Source organism: Ranitomeya imitator, chromosome 2, assembly GCF_032444005.1.
Source record: "Ranitomeya imitator isolate aRanImi1 chromosome 2, aRanImi1.pri, whole genome shotgun sequence".
In the NCBI taxonomy this organism is placed as follows: domain Eukaryota; kingdom Metazoa; phylum Chordata; class Amphibia; order Anura; family Dendrobatidae; genus Ranitomeya; species Ranitomeya imitator.
In genome coordinates this window covers 39,643,606-39,660,480 of record NC_091283.1, presented here as the reverse complement: position 1 = coordinate 39,660,480, position 16,875 = coordinate 39,643,606, and the positions used below count along the sequence as shown (strand labels likewise).

Genomic DNA, 16,875 nt, shown 5'->3' with positions numbered 1-16,875 from the left:
GGTCACAAGTGGTACTTCGGCTGATTCTCTCTGTGAGCTTCTGTTGGTGGAGGAGAGTGGTACTGCGGCTTCTGAGTTTCCTTCCTCAGGTGATGTGGTGAAGTCGTTAGGTGCTGCTCTATTTAACTCCACCTAGTGCTTTGATCCTGGCCTCCAGTCAATGTTCTAGTATTGGACCTGTTTCCTCCTGGATCGTTCCTGTGGCCTGCTGCTCTGCATAGCTAAGTTCCGCTTTTGCTATTTGTTTGCTGTTTTTTTCTGTCCAGCTTGCTTATTTGTTTTTTCTTGCTTGCTGGAAGCTCTGGGACGCAGAGGGTGTACCTCCGTGCCGTTAGTTCGGTACGGAGGGTCTTTTTGCCCCCTTTGCGTGGTTGTTTATAGGGTTTTGTGTTGACCGCAAAGTTACCTTTCCTATCCTCGCTCTGTTCAGAAAGTCGGGCCTCGCTTTGCTAAATCTATTTCATCTCTATGTTTGTCTTTTCATCTTAACTCATAGTCATTATATGTGGGGGCTGCCTTTTCCTTTGGGGTATTTCTCTGAGGCAAGGTAGGCTTATTTTCTATCTTCAGGCTAGCTAGTTTCTCAGGCTGTGCCGAGTTGCATAGGGAGCGTTAGGCGCAATCCACGGCTGCCTCTAGTGCGGTTGGAGAGGATTAGGGATTGCGGTCAGCAGAGTTCCCACGTCTCAGAGCTCGTTCTATGTTTTTGGGTTATTGTCAGGTCACTGTATGTGCTCTGACTTCTATGTCCATTGTGGTACTGAATTACCAGATCATAACATCCCCCTCGACCAACACCGGGGCAGGAGGATCAACGGAGGGAACCATAGGCGCCACGTATCTCCGCAATAACGACCTATGGAACACATTATGGATGGCAAAAGAAGCTGGAAGGGCCAAACGAAATGACACAGGACTGAGAACCTCAGAAATCTTATACGGACCAATGAAACAAGGCTTAAACTTAGGAGAGGAAACCTTTATAGGAACATGATGAGATGACAACCAAACCAAATCCCCAACACGAAGTCGGGGACCAACACAGCGCCGGCGGTTAGCGAAACGTTGAGCCTTCTCCTGGGACAATGTCAAATTGTCCACCACATGAGTCCAAATCTGCTGCAACCTGTCCACCACCGTATCCACACCAGGACAGTCCGAAGGCTCAACCTGCCCTGAAGAGAAACGAGGATGGAAACCAGAATTACAGAAAAAAGGCGAAACCAAAGTAGCCGAGCTGGCCCGATTATTAAGGGCGAACTCAGCCAAAGGCAAAAAGGACACCCAATCATCCTGATCAGCAGAAACAAAGCATCTCAGATATGTCTCCAAAGTTTGATTAGTTCGTTCGGTTTGGCCATTTGTCTAAGGATGGAAAGCCGAAGAAAAAGACAAATCAATGCCCATCTTAGCACAAAAGGACCGCCAAAACCTCGAAACAAACTGGGAACCTCTGTCCGAGACGATGTTCTCCGGAATGCCATGCAAACGAACCACATGCTGGAAAAACAATGGCACCAAATCAGAGGAGGAAGGCAATTTAGACAAGGGTACCAAATGAACCATCTTAGAGAAGCAATCACAAACCACCCAAATGACCGACATCCTTTGAGAGACAGGGGGATCTGAAATAAAATCCATGGAAATATGCGTCCAGGGCCTCTTCGGGACCGGCAAGGGCAAAAGCAACCCACTGGCACGAGAACAGCAGGGCTTAGCCCGAGCACAAGTCCCACAGGACTGCACAAAAGAATGCACATCCCGTGACAAAGAAGGCCACCAAAAGGATCTAGCCACCAAATCTCTGGTACCAAAGATTCCAGGATGACCCGCCAGCACCGAACAATGTTCCTCAGAGATAACTCTACTAGTCCATCTATCAGGGACAAACAGTTTCTCCGCTGGACAACGGTCAGGTCTATCAGCCTGAAACTTCTGCAGCACACGTCGCAAATCAGGGGAGATGGCAGACAAAATTACTCCCTCTTTGAGAATACCCGCCGGCTCAGGAACACCCGGAGAGTCAGACACAAAACTCCTTGACAGGGCATCAGCCTTCACATTCTTAGAGCCCGGAAGGTACGAAACCACAAAATCAAAACGGGAGAAAAACAGCGACCATCGAGCCTGTCTAGGATTCAACCATTTGGCAGACTCGAGATAAGTCAAATTCTTGTGATCCGTCAAGACCACCACACGATGCTTGGCTCCTTCAAGCCAATGTTGCCACTCCGCGAATGCCCACTTCATGGCCAACAACTCTCGATTGCCAACATCATAATTACGCTCAGCAGGCGAGAATTTTCTAGAAAAGAAGGCACATGGTTTCATCACCGAGCCATCAGAACTTCTTTGCGACAAAACAGCCCCTGCTCCAATCTCAGAAGCATCAACCTCAACCTGAAACGGGAGCGAAACATCTGGCTGGCACAACACAGGGGCAGAAGAAAAACGACGCTTCAACTCCTGAAAAGCCTCTACAGCCGCCGAGGACCAATTGACCACATCAGCACCTTTCTTGGTCAAATCAGTCAACGGTTTAGCAACACTAGAAAAATTAGCGATGAAGCGACGGTAAAAATTAGCAAAGCCCAGGAACTTCTGCAGGCTCTTCACAGATGTCGGCTGAGTCCAATCATAAATGGCCTGAACTTTAACAGGGTCCATCTCGATAGTAGAAGGGGAAAAAATGAAAGCCAAAAATGAAACCTTCTGAACCCCAAAGAGACATTTCGACCCCTTCACAAACAAGGAATTCGCACGAAGGACCTGGAACACCATTCTGACCTGTTTCACATGAGACTCCCAATCATCCGAAAAGACCAAAATATCATCCAAATATACAATCATGAATCTATCCAGGTACTCTCGGAAGATGTCATGCATAAAGGACTGAAACACAGATGGAGCATTAGAAAGCCTGAATGGCATAACCAGGTACTCAAAATGGCCCTCGGGCCTATTAAATGCTGTTTTCCATTCATCGCCCTGTTTAATTCGCACAAGATTATACGCCCCTCGAAGATATATCTTGGTGAACCAACTAGCCCCCTTAATCCGAGCAAACAAATCAGACAGCAGCGGCAAAGGGTACTGAAATTTGACTGTGATCTTATTAAGAAGGCGGTAATCAATACAAGGTCTCAAAGAGCCATCCTTCTTAGCCACAAAAAAGAACCCTGCTCCCAACGGTGATGACGACGGGTGAATATGACCTTTCTCCAAGGATTCCTTTATATAACTCCGCATAGTGGCGTGCTCTGGCACAGAAAAATTAAACAGTCGGCCCTTAGGAAACTTACTACCAGGAATCAAATTAATAGCACAATCGCAATCCCTATGAGGAGGTAAGGCACCGGATTTGGGCTCTTCAAATACATCCCGGTAATCTGACTAAAACTCAGGGACTTCAGAAGGAGTAGAAGGCGAAATTGACAGCAATGGAACATCACCATGTACCCCCTGACAACCCCAGCCGGACACAGACATAGATTTCCAATCCAATACTGGATTATGGACCTGTAGCCATGGCAACCCCAAAACGACCACATCATGCAGATTATGCAACACCAAAAAGCGAATATCCTCCTGATGTGCAGGAGCCATGCACATGGTCAATTGAGTCCAGTACTGAGGCTTATTCTTGGCCAAAGGCGTAGCATCAATTTCTCTCAATGGAATAGGATACTGCAAGGGCTCCAAGAAAAAACCACAGCGCCTGGCAAACTCAAAGTCCATCAAATTCAGGGCAGCGCCTGAATCCACAAATGCCATAACAGAATAGGACGACAGAGAGCAAATCAGAGTAACGGACAAAAGAAATTTAGACTGTACCGTGCCAATGGTGGCAGACCTAGCGAACCGCTTAGTGCGCTTAGGACAATCGGAGATAGCATGAGTGGAATCACCACAGTAAAAACACAGCCCATTCCGACGTCTGTGTTCTTGCCGTTCAGCTCTGGTCAAAGTCCTATCACATTGCATAGGCTCAGGCCTATGCTCAGAGAATACCGCCAAATGGTGCACAGCTTTGCGCTCACGCAAGCGCCGATCGATCTGAATGGCCAAGGACATAGACTCATTCAGACCAGCAGGCGTGGGAAATCCCACCATGACATCCTTAAGGGCTTCAGAAAGACCCTTTCTGAAAATTGCCGCCAGAGCACACTCATTCCACTGAGTAAGCACAGACCACTTTCTAAACTTCTGACAGTACACCTCCGCTTCATCCTGACCCTGACACAAAGCCAGCAAGATTTTCTCTGCCTGATCCGCTGAATTTGGTTCATCATAAAGCAATCCAAGCGCCAGAAAAAACGCATCTACATCACGCAATGCAGGATCTCCTGGCGCAAGGGAAAATGCCCAGTCTTGAGGGTCACCACGCAACAAAGAAAGAATGATTTTTACTTGTTGAACGGGGTCACCAGAGGGTTTCAAAGCTAGAAACAGTTTACAATTATTTTTGAAATTCAGGAATTTAGATCTATCCCCAGAAAACAAATCAGGAATTGGAATTCTAGGCTCTAACATCGGATTCTGAACCACAAAATCTTGAATGTTTTGTACCCTTGCAGTGAGATGATCCACACAAGAGGACAGACCTTGAATGTACATATCTACACCTGTGTCCTGAACCACCCAGATGTTAAGGGGAAAAGAAAGACAAAAAACACTGCAGAGAAAAAAAAATGGTCTCAGAACTTCTCTTATCCCTCTATTGAGATGCATTAATACTTTGGGCCAGCTGTACTGTTATGGACCTGGTGGTTAGGAGCACCTGGAACGACTTGATGGTTAAACTCACACAGGACAAGCTCTGGGAAGTGGGAGCTCTGCTGACCGCAACCCCTAATCCTATCACACAACTAGAAATAGCCGTGGAGCGTACCTAACACGACCTAGACGCCTCTTCACAGCCTAAGAGCTAACTAGCCCTAAAGATAGAAAATAAAGCCTACCTTGCCTCAGAGAAATTCCCCAAAGGAAAAGGCAGCCCCCCACATATATTGACTGTGAGTAAAGATGAAAGTCACAAACACAGAAATGAAACAGGTTTCAGCAAAGGGAGGCCAGACTTACTAAACAGACTGAGGATAGGAAAGGTATCTTTGCGGTCAGCACAAAAACTACAAAAGACCACGCAGTGTGCAAAAAGACCTCCGCACCAACTCACGGTGCGGAGGTGCCACTCTGCATCCCAGAGCTTCCAGCTAGCAAGGCTAAATCATGATAGCCAACTGGACAAGGAAACAATGAACAAATAATAACTAGCAGGCACTTAGCTTCTGCTGGAGTAAACAGGTCACCAGAAAGATCCAAGAGCGAACTGAACCAGTACAAGAACATTGCCAGCTGGCATGGAGTAACGATCTGAGTGGAGTTAAATAGAACAGCCAGCCAAAGAATAAACTACGTCACCTGTGGAAGGAACCTCAGAAGCAGCAGCTCCACTCACAGCCACCAGAGGGAGTCCATGGACAGAACTCGCCGAAGTACCATTCATGACCACAGGAGGGAGTTCGAAAACAGAATTCACAACAGGCTGGACCCTGCTAAGGGGCGTCCAATAAAGGTGATAGAACAGTCTGTCAGGGGTTCGTGACGCCACCTGTGGTGTTCGGTCAGGGTGACCGACGCTGCTGTGGGGTCCGCTGGGGTGGTGGAATGGCAGCTGGATGGTATACCTTCCCACAGGTGAAGTATGTCCCCAGGGCTTCCTAGTAAGGTAGATAGTAATGGTGTGAGGTGCAGGCAATAACGAGGGCACAAGGTTGCAGTCTCTTTACCTCTTTACTGAAGGCTTCAATATCCTCAGTCCAGAGCACGTTCAACTGGGCTATCTGAGACCGGCCGGTCCGATGGGCACATCCAGAGTTTCCCTCGCAGATGGAAATCGTTGCCTACCAATAGCGCCAGTGTGTTGTAGTCCTACCCTGCTGAGCATTTGGAATAGTCCTCACAACTGCTGCTCTCGTTTGTTCGTTCTCCACAGCTTTCTTTCTCTCTCTCGTTCTTTGGTTCCAGATGTTGCTAGTTTCTAACGTCCCCCAGATATGTTATGGCTAGGATGCCACCCGTTTGACGGGAAGGCTTGGAGGTCTTCCGGGACCCTAGAGACGCCCCTCTCCCAATGTTGCCCCCTATGTCTTCGTAGGTGTAGAAGGTAGACAGCCAACCTATGATTAACTGTCCAGCGGAATTTGAAGTAAGGCCTGAAGTCAGTTACTCCTATGGTGATCCGGCCACCGACTATGCACCTCAGTAAGATGTTGCCTCTCTTTCTCGGCACAACTCTTACTGGCTCTCCTTTGTGCTGATCTCGTTTACACTGTTCCACAATATCCTTCCCTTCGTGTCTCTCTCCTGGATACCGCTGCAGGGTGTGCAGGCGTGGTTCCGTTACGTTCTGTCCTGTTCGCTAGGCACCTGCCAGGTTCCCATGCCTGACAGGGATCCCCCTGTGCCTTCTCCCTGCAACACCCCCTGCCACGGGATGTTGCCTGAATCCAACCCAGTCAGCTTCTGACTAACTTCCTCCCCAGCCCCTAGTTTTACCAGTGTGAGGAGTGGCCCAATAAATAAAGCCTTTTTCTCCCCCTAGTGGCCGGAGTGTGAAGTGTAATGTGTTCTAGTGATACCTGGTCAGGAGAATTCCTTAGTGCCATCAGACGTACCGCTGCTCCCCTTAGCGGCAGAGCGCTATACTGCAACAACCAGGTCTCTGGGGCGCTGTATGTACTACAGTACACAATGTAAGTGGCACAACGTGGCTGACAGATATATGACAAACAGAACTGACGTATGGAAACTTGTTTTCAATGTAAATCTCAGTTTTTTGGGGGGGAGACAGCAGGAAAAAACAGGCCGTGTGTATTACACTACACAATGTAAGTGGCAGAACGTGGCTGGCAGATATACGACAAACAGAACTGACGTATAGAAACTTGTTGGCAATTTAAATCTCACTTTTTTGGGGGGGAGACTGCAGCGAAAAACAGGCCCAGTGTATTACACTACACAATGTAAGTGGCACAACGTGGCTGGCAGATATACGACAAACAGAACTGACGTATAGAGACTTGTTGTCAATGTAAATCTCACTTTTTTTTTTGGGGGGGGGGGAGGAGACTGCAGCAAAAAACAGGCCCTGTGTATTACACTACAATAATAATAATCTTTATTTTTATATAGCGCTAACATATTCCACAGCGCTTTACATTTTGCATACATTATCATCACTGTCCCCGATGGGGCTCACAATCTAAATTCCCTATCAGTATGTCTTTGGAATGTGGGAGGAAACCAGAGTACCCGGAGGAAACCCACGCAAACACGGAGAGAACATACAAACTCTTTGCAGATGTTGTCCTTGGTGGGGTTTGAACCCAGGACCCCAGTGCTGCAAGGCTGCAGTGCTAACCACTGCGCCACCGTGCCACAATGAAAGTGGCAAAACGTGGCTGGCAGATATACGACTAACAGAACTGACGTATATAAACTTGTTGGCAATTTAAATCTCACTTTTTTGGGGGGGAAACTGCAGCAAAAAAAACAGGCCCTGTGTATTACACTACACAATGTAAGTGGCACAACGTGGCTGGCAGATATACGGCAAACAGAACTGATGTATAGAAATTTGTTGTCAATGTAAATCTCACTTTTTTGGGGGGGAGACTGCAGCAAAAAACAGGCCGTGTGTATTACACTACACAATGTAAGTGGCAGAAGATGGCTGGCAGATACACGACCAACAGAACTGACATATAGAAACTTGTTGTCAATGTAAATCTCACTTTTTTTGGGGGGAGACTGCAGCAAAATACAGGCCCTGTGTATTACACTACACAATGTAAGTGGCACAACGTGGTTGGCAGATATATTAAAAAATACAAGGGCTGTAGTACAATTTCAATCTCCCTACAATGATCAAAGGACAAGTATGGCAGCAATAAAAAGGACTGCTGCACACAAAAGTGTGGACAAAGAAACAAGATAACTGTGCAGAAAGGAGCAACAGGATTTTTGCTTTTAAAAAAGCAGTTGGTTTGCACAGCGGCGTACAAACAGCAATGCAGCTATCAGGGAGCCTTATAGGGCAGCCTAATAAGCTACAGCACTGATGCAAAAAAAAAAAACTCCACTGTCCCTGCAAACAAAAGGTGGTGTTGGACAGTGGAAATCGCTACAGCACAAGCAGTTTCAGGGTTAATCTTCCCTCCCTAACTATATCCCTTCTTCTGATGAAGCTGCAGCAACCTCTCCCTATGCTAAGATCGGCAGAAGTAAGATGGCGGTCGGCGTGCACGCTCCTTTATAGCCCCTGTGACGCCGCACAAAGCAAGCCAATCACTGCAATGCCCTTCTCTAAGATGGTGGGGACCAGGACTTATGTCATCACGCTGCCCACACTCTGTGTCTGCCTTCATTGGATGAGAAATGGCGCTGAAAGCGTCATACGAAACGCGACTTTGGCACGAAGATCGCCGACCTCACGGCCGATCCAACACTAGGATCGGGTCGGGATTCACGAAAGCTGACTTTGCCAAAAGTCGGCGATTTTTTAAATTGTCCGATCCGTTTCGCTCAACCCTACTGATGAGGATAAAAGTTTACAAATCAGTTTGCCCAAGAAGAAGCTGTCGGGGAAAACCCAGGGTCTTCTTATTGATTTTGTGTTTCATGAGCTTGTATCTGATCTGTATTTTGAAAGTATAATTAAAGCCATATTTTGGATAAAGTGTACCTGGCTGGGCTGCTCGATGATTGGTTATCTTTTGAGGTGATTTATATTAGGAGACCAAAGATCTTGCTACCTAAAGAGGCCGGGAATCTTTTATCATAGATCACTTCCATATGGTTTGTCTGGTCTGTTGATTGTAAATGTGAAATTAAATAGATTTTAAGATATTTCCTTTCCATTTTTGATTCATACTGCTCTTTCTCTTTGTAATGTGATGGTATTTTAAAGTGTGTGGCAACATTGATAACACTGGTCAACAGCATTTTTGGTGCCAAAGATATTTCATCGAATTTAGGGTAACTTTGGGCTGCTGATTCTGAATATGTCATCAGTTTTGCCAGATTGGCTCAAGTTTTTGAGATTTTTGGTATCTTATTTATAGCACTTGTTGGTAAATGCGACGCATCATCTCATTAATTTCTTTGGATTAGTACTTGAACTGAGCAGTTCTCAATATAGTTTTGTGTTAATTAGTGTTCTAAAAGTTTGTTCATAGCTTGATTTTTGCACTAACTTTATGTTGTTGTCTGTTTTCCAGTGAAAAGCATGAACTCATCAAGAAGAAGTTGTCTTAACGATCCAGACTCATTCTGTTACATTTGTGGTGAATACACACTGCCAAAACATAGAAGAAACATAACAGACTTCGTAAAAAAAGTGTATTTTGCCTATTTTGGGGTTATGCTTGGGGACCAAGACAAGTTTTGGGCACCACACATAGTGTGCAAAGCATGTATCGAATTATTACGAAAATGGAGCAAAGGACAAAGAAAAAGCTTCAAATTTGGTGTTCCAATGGTGTGGAGAGAGCAAAAAAATCATCATGATGACTGTTATTTCTGTGCAGTGCAAGTGCAAGGATTCAATAAGCATAAGAAACGAAAATGGGAGTAACCTAACATGGAATCTGCAAGAAGGCCTGTCCCTCATTGTGAAGATGTGCCTGTACCTGTGGTTACCATGTTACCTGACCTTCCCCCAACTGATGATGATGAAGTGTGTATTGGCAGTGTGTATTCACCACAAATGTAACAGAATGAGTCTGGATCGTTAACACAACTTCTTCTTGATGAGTTCATGCTTTTCACTGGAAAACAGACAACAACATAAAGTTAGTGCAAAAATCAAGCTATGAACAAACTTTTAGAACACTAATTAACACAAAACTATATTGAGAACTGCTCATTTCAAGTACTAATCCAAAGAAATTAATGAGATGATGCGTCGCATTTACCAACAAGTGCTATAAATAAGATACCAAAAATCTCAAAAACTTGAGCCAATCTGGCAAAACTGATAGCATATTCAGAATCAGCACCCCAAAAATACCCCAAATTCATTAAAATATTTTGGACACCAGAAAAATTTTTTTTTTTTGTTGACCTGTGTAATGTACAAACATTACTGGAATGTCATGGGCAGGTCAACTGTTAGCTGTAAACTATGTAGTAAGTATAAAGAACCATGATCTGCTTAATGGAGGGCTTCAGGAAAGGTGTTGGGTCTCTGATGTCCTTAAAATACTGTGTCATGTTCCATCCCCTTAAACTTTGCACTAGAAGTAAAACAATTTTGTTCCTTTAACCCCTTAATGACCTCCAATACGTCTTTTAACTGACCTGAGATATAAGAGAATAGCCTCCCCATACAGATGACAATCCAGCATCTGTCAGCTGTACACTATAGCTGACAACTTGCTGTACCAGCCACGATCAGTATTTGCACCATCTAAATCTGTTTAACCCCTTAGATGCTGCTGTCAATAGTGACTACATCATTATAAATGGTTAACAGAGTGTGGGGGCTTCTTCTTTGTCACAATTGGTGCCCTCAGATCATGATTTTGTTGTCCTGATGTTTGCCATGGCAATTCATGACCAAATCGCGGCCTTAGAGTCTGACGGCTGTAGTAATCTGTTTAGAAGTTAGCAACATTTAGGTGGTAAAAATACACATTTTCATTTCTGTCATACCATTTTGCATTAATTCCTGTAAAGCACCTGAAGGGTTAATAAACTACCTGACAGCAGTTTTCAATATGTTTTGGGGTGCTGTTTTTAAAATGGTATCACGTTTGGGGGTTTCCCAATATATGGGACCCCTAAAGTCACTTCAAACATGGATAAGTCCCTAAAAAAATAAATTTTGTAAATTTCTTTGAAAAAATGAAAAATTGCTGCTACATTTTTAAACCTCCTAAAATGCTAACAAAATAAAATAACATTTTACAAATGGTGCTGATGTAAAGCAGACATGTAGGAAATGTTATTTATTAATGGTTTGCTGTTGTATGACCATCTGGATTAAAGGGATAATCATTCAAATTTAGAAAATTGCTAATTTTTTAACATTTTTCTCAAATTTTTGATATTTTTTATAAATAAACACAAAAAATGTTGAACAAAATTTACCATTATCATAAAGTATAATGTGTCACGAAAAAACAATCTCAAAATCACTGGGATTTGTTGAAGCGTTACAGAGTTATTACCACATAAAGTGACACTGGTCAGATTTCAAAAATTTGGCTCGGTCACTAAGGGGTTAATACTAAAAAACTGTCTTTATTAGTCATCAATAAACCACTTTGCCACACTATCTATGACTTGATACCTTATGCTTTCTTTTATTATCCTGCAGGCTTTGCAATAATATTCCTCTCATTTTTTACAAGGGTTCACCCTACATCGGGCTCTCCAATTGAAACTTTCTATATTTCTCACATCTGTGTCCAATTCAAGAAAGTAGGTAGCAAGTTCCTTTGCTGATGGGAAATCATCGACATGTATGAAAGCATCTCCAAGGACAAGGCGTTCATAATTTTCTCGAGTGGTGCCAAATGCAACCGTCACTGCCCATAAGCCCAAAGCATTCACCCATAGTTTATCCGTAATGTAAACTGGGTAGATGGGGTTCTCGAATGCCAAATAGAATTTGTACTGAGATAAGGTGAAATGAAAATTCTCCTTTTCCAGTTTCATGTGTTTGGCCCCATAAAGATCAACATATATGTGCTTCCTCAGCTCCTCATAATAATACAAAAGACGAATACCGGGATACCATTTGCTGACCACCCAAGATATCAACTTGGATTGTGCCGGAATTGTAAAGTTTTAAGGCTCCCTCAATAATTCGATATGACCGTAGAGAGTATAAACATCTGAATCATGAAGGAATGTCATCATCATGTTGAATGAATTATTCAGAATGTCCAGGTTTGAGATAATAAGTGGTGGCTCCATGTTCAGCCACACAACGTTGATAGGGGTTTCTTGGTTTCTGGGGTAATGAGTATTTATTGCTCATAATATCTACATGACGGATGATGATGGCATCGGCTGCACTATATAGACCTCTATCTGCGGTTAACTTACCCCCTGTAATTCTAAACTCTGTCTCACATCTATCTAATGGAAATTGAGCAGCCCATAGCCAGTTGCAAACTGTTTGGGTGTCCATCATCTGGATTGGGTGTAGTGGAAGAACTGTCAGTCCCTACTATACTATTTCTACTTCTGTACAATTGATGCCACTTCTGTAGTGTAAGGCCGTCATTTCTTTACACGTGAACACTCCTTGTTGGGTATCCATGTGATGGATTGGGTGTAGTGGAAGAGCTGTTGGTCCCTATCATACTATTTCTGCTGTGGTAAAATTGATGCCACTTCTGTGATGTCTGCCAAGAATTTTTGGAAATGTGAACACTCCTTGTTGGGTGTCCATCTGCTGGATTGGGTGTAGTGGAAGGCCTATTGGTCCCTATTATGCTATTTCTATTTTGGTGAAATTGATGCCACTTTAATGGTGTCTGCCAATAATTTTTGGAAATGTGAACACTTCTTTTTTGGTGTCCATCTGCTGTATTGGGTGTAGTGGAAGAACTGTCGCTCCCTATTATACTATTTCTATTGTGGTGAAATTGTTACCACTTTGGTGGCGTAAGGCCCTCATTTCTTTACATGTGAACACTCCTTGTTGGGTGTCCATCTGCTGTATTGGGTGTAGTGGTGCATCCTCCATGCACCCAATATCCCTTAGTAACTGTATATAGACAGATACTGGCTGATGTGAGGATTATTGTTTAATATGAAAACCCCTATTTCTTATAATGATTGCTGAATGGTACCTGATGAGCACTTTTTACCTATTGTGGCCCCCTATTTCTTATAATGATGGCTGGACCATCCCTGACAAGCACTTTTTACCTATTGTGTCCCCCCATTTCCTTATAGATTTTAGCTTGCGAGCAGGGACCTCACTCTTCCTGTAACTGATGAACTATGTGTTGCTTTGTAATATATTTATTGTATGTACATGTATCTGCTTAATTGTAAAGTGCTACATAATATGATGGAGTTATATAAATAAAATTACTATTATTTTATACAAAAGCAGGAGTCACTCCATCACTCGAGTACAAGAGAATGCAAGTGGTGGTACTGCTGAGTTAAAGAGCATGTGAGGTCACCAACACTGTAGATATAGAGTGAATGTACCGAGAGGGAATCAAAAGAACATCATGGAGCGCCACAAAAAAAATACAACGTTAATATCTACAGCAGGGAAAAATTGTGCAACTTCTCCGACTTAAAAAGATGAGAGAGGCCTGTAATTGACATCATAGGTAGACTACAACTGTGAGTGTCACAATGAGAAAACAAATCCAGAAAATCACCTTGTCTGATTTGGCAAGATTTATTTTGCAAATTATGGTGGAAAATAAGTACTTGGTCACCTAAAAACCATGCAAGATTTCTGGCTCTCACAGACCTGTAACTTTTTCTTCTCCTCTGTCCTCCACTCATTACTTGTAGCAATGGCACCTGTTTGAACTTGTTATCAGTATAAAAGACACCTGTCCACAACCTCAAACAGTCACACTCTAAACTCCACTATGGTGAAGACCAAAGAGCTGTCGAAGGACACCAGAAACAAAATTGTAGCCCTGCATGTTGTGAATTCTGTGGCAGAGCTCCCTCCTGTGGTCACAAGTGGTACTTCGGCTGGTTCTCTCTGTGAGCTTCCGTTGGTGGAGGAAAGTGGTACTGCGGCTTCTGAGTTTCCTTCCTCAGGTGATGTGGTGAAGTCGTTAGGTGCTGCTCTATTTAACTCCACCTAGTGCTTTGATCCTGGCCTCCAGTCAATGTTCTAGTATTGGACCTGTTTCCTCCTGGATCGTTCCTGTGGCCTGCTGCTCTGCACAGCTAAGTTCCTCTTTGCTATTTGTTTGCTGTTTTTTTCTGTCCAGCTTGTCATTTTGTTTTTTTCTGCTTGCTGGAAGCTCTGGGACGCAGAGGGTGTACCTCCGTGCCGTTAGTTCTGTACGGAGGGTCTTTTTGCCCCCTTTGTGTGGTTTTTGTAGGGTTTTGTGTTGACCGCAAAGTTACCTTTCCTATCCTCGCTCTGTTCAGAAAGTTGGGCCTCACTTTGCTAAATCTATTTCATCTCTACGTTTGTCTTTTCATCTTAACTCATAGTCATTATATGTGGGGGCTGCCTTTTCCTTTGGGGTATTGCTCTGAGGCAAGGTAGGCTTATTTTCTATCTTCAGGCTAGCTAGTTTCTCAGGCCGTGCCGAGTTGCATAGGGAGCGTTAGGCGCAATCCACGGCTGCCTTTAGTGTGGTTGGAGAGGATTAGGGATTGCGGTCAACAGAGTTCCCACGTTTCAGAGCTCGTTCTTGTTTTTTGGGTTATTGCCAGGTCACTGTATGTGCGCTGACCTCTATGTCCATTGTGGTACTGAATTACCTTTCATTACAGTACTGGAGGCCCAAAGTACTAATGATTCCCATTAGAGGGAAAAAAGAAGTTCTGAGACCATTTTTTTTTCTTTGCACTGTGTTTTGCCTTTTTTTTCCCCTAGACATTTGGGTGGTTCAGGACACAGGTGTAGCAATGGACATTAAAGGTCTGTCTTCATGTGTGGATCAGCTCACGGCAAGAGTACAAAGTATTCAAGACTTTGTGGTTCAGAATTCTATGTTAGAACCGAGAATTCCTATTCCTGATTTGTTTTTTGGAGATAGAACTAAATTTCTGAGTTTCAAAAATAATTGTAAACTATTTCTGGCTTTGAAACCTCGCTCCTCTGGTGACCCAGTTCAACAAGTTAGGATCGTTATTTCTTTTTTGCGTGGCGACCCTCAGGACTGGGCATTTTCCCTTGCGTCAGGAGATCCTGCATTAAGTAATATCGATGCATTTTTCCTGGCGCTCGGATTGCTGTACGATGAGCCTAATTCTGTGGATCAGGCAGTGAAGAATTTGCTGGCTCTGTGTCAGGGTCAGGATGAAATAGAGGTATATTGTCAGAAATTTAGAAAGTGGTCCGTACTCACTCAGTGGAATGAAGGTGCGCTCGCAGCTATTTTCAGAAAAGGTCTCTCTGAAGCCCTTAAGGATGTCATGGTGGGATTTCCTATGCCTGCTGGTCTGAATGAGTCTATGTCTTTGGCCATTCAGATCGGTCGACGCTTGCGCGAGCGTAAATCTGTGCACCATTTGGCGGTATTACCTGAGCTTAAACCTGAGCCTATGCAGTGCGATAGGACTTTGACCAGAGTTGAACGGCAAGAACACAGACGTCTGAATGGGCTGTGTTTCTACTGTGGTGATTCCACTCATGCTATCTCTGATTGTCCTAAGCGCACTAAGCGGTTCGCTAGGTCTGCCACCATTGGTACGGTACAGTCAAAATTTCTTCTGTCTGTTACCTTGATCTGCTCTTTGTCATCGTATTCTGTCATGGCATTTGTGGACTCAGGCGCTGCTCTGAATTTGATGGACTTGGAGAATGCTAGGCGTTGTGGGTTTTTCTTGGAGCCCTTGCAGTGTCCTATTCCATTGAGAGGAATTAATGCTACGCCTTTGGCCAAGAATAAGCCTCAGTACTGGACCCAGCTGACCATGTGCATGGCTCCTGCACATCAGGAGGTTATTCGCTTTCTGGTGTTGCATAATCTGCATGATGTGGTCGTGTTGGGGTTGCCATGGCTACAAGTCCATAATCCAGTATTAGATTGGAAATCCATGTCTGTGTCCAGCTGGGGTTGTCAGGGGGTACATCGTGATGTCCCATTTCTGACTATTTCGTCATCCACCCCTTCTGAGGTTCCTGAGTTCTTGTCTGATTACCGGGATTTATTTGATGAGCCCAAGTCCGATACCCTACCTCCGCATAGGGATTGTGATTGTGCTATCGATTTGATTCCTGGTAGTAAATTCCCAAAAGGTCGACTGTTTAATTTATCTGTGCCTGAGCACGCCGCTATGCGGAGTTATGTGAAGGAGTCTTTGGAGAAGGGGCATAATCGCCTGTCATCGTCGCCATTAGGAGCAGGGTTCTTTTTTGTAACCAAGAAGGATGGTTCACTGAGACCTTGTATAGATTACCGCCTTCTAAATAAGATCACGGTTAAATTTCATTACCTTTTGCCATTGTTATCTGATTTGTTTGCTCGGATTAAGGGGGCTAGTTGGTTCACCAAGATAGATCTTCGTGGTGCGTATAATCTTGTGCGTATTAAGCGAGGCGATCAGTGGAAAACTGCATTTAATACGCCCGAGGGCCATTTTGAGTATCTAGTAATGCCATTCAGACTTGCCAATGCTCCATCAGTGTTTCAGTCCTTTATGCATGACATCTTCCGAGAGTACCTGGATAAATTCCTGATTGTGTACTTAGATGACATTTTGATCTTCTCGGATGATTGGGAGTCTCATGTGAAGCAGGTCAGAATGGTGTTTCAGGTCCTGCGTGCTAATTCTTTGTTTGTGAAGGGATCGAAGTGTCTCTTTGGTGTTCAGAAGGTTTCATTTTTGGGGTTTATCTTTTCCCATTCTACTATCGAGATGGACCCTGTTAAGGTCCAAGCCATCCATAATTGGACTCAGCCGACATCTCTGAAAAGTCTGCAAAAGTTCCTGGGCTTTGCTAATTTTTATCGTCGCTTCATCTGCAATTTTTCTAGTATTGCTAAACCATTGACCGATTTGACCAAGAAAGGTGCTGATTTGGTCAATTGGTCTTCTGCTGCTGTGGAAGCTTTTCAAGAGTTGAAGCGTCGTTTTTCTTCTGCCCCTGTGTTGTGTCAACCAGATGTTTCGCTTCCGTTCCAGGTCGAGGTTGAT

The 16,875-nt window shown here is 44.1% G+C and overlaps 1 pseudogene; it reads right to left on the bottom strand.

Annotated features, from left to right (window-relative positions):
- Positions 1–11,310: 11,310 nt before the first annotated feature.
- LOC138666224 (3-galactosyl-N-acetylglucosaminide 4-alpha-L-fucosyltransferase FUT3-like) lies at positions 11,311–12,202 on the bottom strand (annotated as a pseudogene).
- Positions 12,203–16,875: the final 4,673 nt, after the last annotated feature.